Source organism: Gekko japonicus, unplaced genomic scaffold (assembly GCF_001447785.1).
Source record: "Gekko japonicus isolate JY-2015 unplaced genomic scaffold, Gekko_japonicus_V1.1 scaffold76, whole genome shotgun sequence".
In the NCBI taxonomy this organism is placed as follows: domain Eukaryota; kingdom Metazoa; phylum Chordata; class Lepidosauria; order Squamata; family Gekkonidae; genus Gekko; species Gekko japonicus.
The window spans coordinates 2,040,636-2,045,093 of NW_015166420.1; positions in this window are offsets into that span (position 1 = coordinate 2,040,636).

The window sequence follows — 4,458 nt, forward strand, 5'->3', positions numbered from 1 at the left end:
GTCCTCAAGAGAGCTCTCTCAGCCCCGCCTACCTCACAGGGTGCCTGTCGTGAGGAGGGGAAGGGAAAGGAGATTGTCAGCCGCTCTGAGACTCCCTCGGGTAGTGAATGGCGGGGTATAAATCCAATCTCTTCTTCTTCTAAGATCAGTTGATACCACCTAGCCCCCCAGGGCCTTTGTTCCTTTTTGAACACAGGAAGGTACCTTCTACTGAATCAGACCATGGGTCCACCAAGGTCAATATCGTCTACTCTGACTGGGAGGGGCTCTCCAGGGTCAGGCAGAGGTCTTTCCCATCACCTACAACCGTGACCCTTTTAAAGGGGAGGTGCCGGGGATTGAACCTGGGACCTTCTGCATGCCAAGCAGAGGCTCTACCACTGAGCCACGGCCTTCTCCACACACCAGCCAATGACCTGCGCTCCTTCAGCCCCACTACCTTACACCATGAAGGTCTCCCGCTCCCTCCAACGTCTCTGCCTCCTCACTGGAGGCCTGAAATTGCTCATCAAGAATATCTAGGCGATAAGGCCACGCTCATTTTCTTCCTATCACTTTTTTTTTTTAATTGGGCCTTTTATATTGTTGCTCCCCCCCCCCCCCAAAAAAAAATTGCATTTCAGATTGCAAGCTCTTCGGAGCAGAGACCTGCTCTTTTCATTGCCACTCTACAAAACAATCTTCAAAACTTAATTTCTAGATGTTATACTGGGCGGGGGGAGGCGGAAAGAGCTTGAAAGAAGCCCGGATTCCCTTTGCAGCAATTCTGATACTTAGACAGCACCACAGCGCCACCTTCTGGCAGGAGAAAGCAGCTGTTAAAATGGAGCAAAGTCGTTGCAGCGAAGTCCAGTAATCTGGTTCTCAGAGATATACTACCCCTGAACATGGAGGCTCTGTCCCCATAGACCTGGGTTTTTTTGATCGCCAGCTTAGTCAACCAGTTGCCCTCATGCTCTCTCAGTGGCCTTCCTGGAGGAAATGTAGATCTCCTGTATGCTTCCTCAACACCCCCCCCCCTTCCAGAGGTATCCTGCCTGTCTACTTGGGGGTCACGTTCCTAAACCTCAAAGTGAACCAGAGCATAATAGAGTTGCCTAACCCACGCAGGGGCTGCCAACCTCCAAGTGAGGCCTGGAGATCTCCAAGAATTACAACTGAGCTCCAGATTATAGAGCTCAGTTCCCGTGGGGGAAACAACTGCTGCTTTGGAAAGTGGACCCTACAGAAGCATGCCCTGCCGAGGTCTTTCCCCAAACCCCACTCACCACAGGCTCCACCCCCAGTCTCCGGACCGCCCCCCCAATCCCCAGGAATTTCTCAGCCCAGAGTTGGCAACCCAACTCAAGCAAGAGGCATCAAGCCAAGCATCCTGCTCCAAAAGATGCCAACTGGATGCGTTGAGCAGTCTTCCTGCTTCTCTTATGCAGCTGATGCCGCAGGTAGACTGCAGGTGCACACGGGAGCTCCGTTCACAACCGGGTACGGCCGAGACCTGCCTCGAACTCCACAGTTCTCCTTCCGACAGCTGCAGGCATCCTCTTTGTTCCCAGCATTCTCAGGAGATACACTGCCTCTGCTCAGGGCAGATCTTTTCCTACAGCAGCCAAATGCCACCCCATCAGGCCAAAGGACCACTCAAGGCGAGCACTGTTTGGAATGAAGGCTGGCCAGATCCCTCCGGGGCCTTCTCGAACTCTGCACCTCTGCAAGGCATCTCCGGCTCAACCCGAACGGAGGACCCGGGAGCAAGTTTGTAACGGCGATAGCCATGTTTCATCCCTCTCCCTCCCCTTTCAGCCTTGCCCAAATAAATATTTACTCCGTCTACTAGCTGTGCACAAAAACCGCTAATCAACCGCTGGGCAGGTTCCCAGTCGAGAGGGATTCCTTGGCTAATTGAGGGAGCAGATATCCCTTCGATAAACGGGAAGAAGGTTCCCGGGGAGGGCGAGAGACATCTGGCATGGGACCATGCGCCTCGGGAGCGTCACGCCTTTTTGCCCAGGAATTCTGTCCTTTTGATGAAGACGTCGCCGCAAAAAAAAGGACTCTTGACCTCCTCCGATGCTTTCCTTCCCTCGCTGGTTCCTCTCCGACCCCAGGCCTGGTCCGCACCTGCGACAAACTGCACCATGAGCTTTTTGAAATCCTTTTTATTTACTGCTATCTATACCCCACCTTTCCCCCAATGGGGACTCAAAGCCACTTACGAGGTTGCCCTCGCCTCCGTTTTCTACTCACGACGACCCTGCGAGGTTGGTAGGCCTGCGTGGCTGGCCCAAAGTCACCCAGCAAGTTTGGGGAGCAGAGCAGCGACTCGAACCTGGGTCCTCCCGGATCGGAGCACGACATTCTAACCCACCTTTTGTTTTTGCCGTCAAGTGGGCAAAATGGAGCTGCGGTGGCTCAAGTGGTTAAGACGCTGAACCACTCAGCAGTTCGAGACCCGGGTATAATTTTATTTATAAATAAATAAATAAGACGGAGTGAGCTCCCGTCTCTAGTTCCAGCTCCTGCCAACTTAGCAGTTTGAAAGCAAGACATTGCAAGTAGATAAATAGGTACCACTTCGGTGGGAAGGTGACAGCGTTCCGTGCGCCTTGGTGTTTCGTCATGCCGGCCACATGACCACGGAGACGTCTTCGGACAGCGCTGGCTCTTCAGCTTTGAAACGGAGATGAGCACCGCAACCCTAAAGTCGGACTCGACTGGCTTTTGAGCAAGGGAAACCTTTATCTTTAGGCAAGAGGGGTTCAGAGGCGGGGTTGCCATGGCCTGCCTCTGCCTAGCGACCCTGGTTTCCCCTGGAGGTCTCCCATCCAACTACTAACCAGGGCCAACCCTGCTTAGCTTCTGAGATCTGATAAGAACAGGCTACCCAGGGCAGGGCCAAGTCGAACTACTACACCAAGCATTTTGAGACAGTATACACTGGGTGCTGTGCCAGAGGGGACTAACCCCTCAAAGAAAATACTAGCAGATCAGGGAGAAAGGTTCTAACCACCACCACCGCCATCCCATTCCCTGTGGTGCCGGTTTTCTACATTCAAGGAGTTGCGTGCATGTTTTTCAGGCTGGAAACAGAGCAAGCTCCAGACCAAATTATAGTTATTTAGCCAAAGGGATTGGATTCATACCCCGCCCATCACTACCTGAAGGAGTCTCAGAGCGGCTTATAATCTCCTGTCCCTCCCTCTCCCCACAAGATACTCTGTGAGGCAGGTGGGGCTGAGAGCGCTCTTTCGAGGACTGCTCTTGAGAGAACAGCTCTGAGGGAACTTGTGACTGATCCAAGGTCACACCAGCAGCTGCTGCATGTAGAGGAGTGGGGAATCAAACCCGGCTCTCCCAGATTAGAGTCCACGCTTCTAACCACTACGCCAAACTGGCTGTCAGGTTGAGAGTGCATGACTTGGTCCCAAGGTCACCCAGCGAGCTTCCGTGACAGAGTGGGGATTCGAACCCTAGTTGCTTATCATCACTGTCCCCCCCAACAATCCCACAAAGGCTCAGAGCCATTCCAGTATTTAAGGTAAGGGTCAGGTGCCACTGCAGGGATGCAGCGGAGCCGCCCTCTCCCCCCGGAGACCTGTTGGGGTTTCTGTCGCCGGAAAACTGTTTAAATATGCAGGAAAATCTATGTTTGTAAAAAGGAAACCTTCCTTTGCTTCCCTAAAAGGACTGATGAGGATTGAGCACACTCAGTGCCCATGCTGGGAATGTTGAGAGCAGTTCTGTTGAGGTGTCAGGGCAGGGGCCAGCTCTGAGAAATCCTGCTGGGGGGGGACAAGAACACATCCCAACTCTCCCAGTGAGCACTGAGAGGGGGCAGCTGAGGTTACCTTAACGCGCACGTTGTCCCGATTGCTTAGCGTCCTCCGGCAATCCCTCTAAAGCCCCCCCCCCCACTAACGTGATGCCATCGTTCCATTTCGCAAGCTGCTCCTCAGACGAGGAAACGGGAGTCACGGCAAGCTCCACGCAGGCGGACAAAGATTTCCCGGACACAATATTGCAAAGGATCTCCACCTGGCAGCGCAGCAGCTCTTACCTAGGAACTCGACGCTTGCCCGGGATGGCAAATGTCTGGCGCAGGGAGATGGCCAGTGGCTTGCGGACACTGCCCAACTCATTGTGGGGGTCAGGCCCAGGAGGCGTTGATGGTCCTATTGTGCCACTAAGGTGCCTGCTGCACTCTGCCCACGAAAAACACAGTTATCTTGGTGACCCCTTCTTCCGGCCTGGCTGAGTCTTGTGCGAGCTGCCGGAAACCAGTGGCTGGAGCCCTCTGGGAGAGCCACGCAGCTTTTGAGAAGAGCGAGAGTCCAGCAGCACCTTAAGGACTAATAAAAATCGTGGCAGGGTAGGGGCTTCCGTGAGTCGCTGCTCACTTCTTCAGATACAGCGAGAACTGCTTCGGGCTCTCCTGTCAAATGTCACCTGCTGTGCATTTGG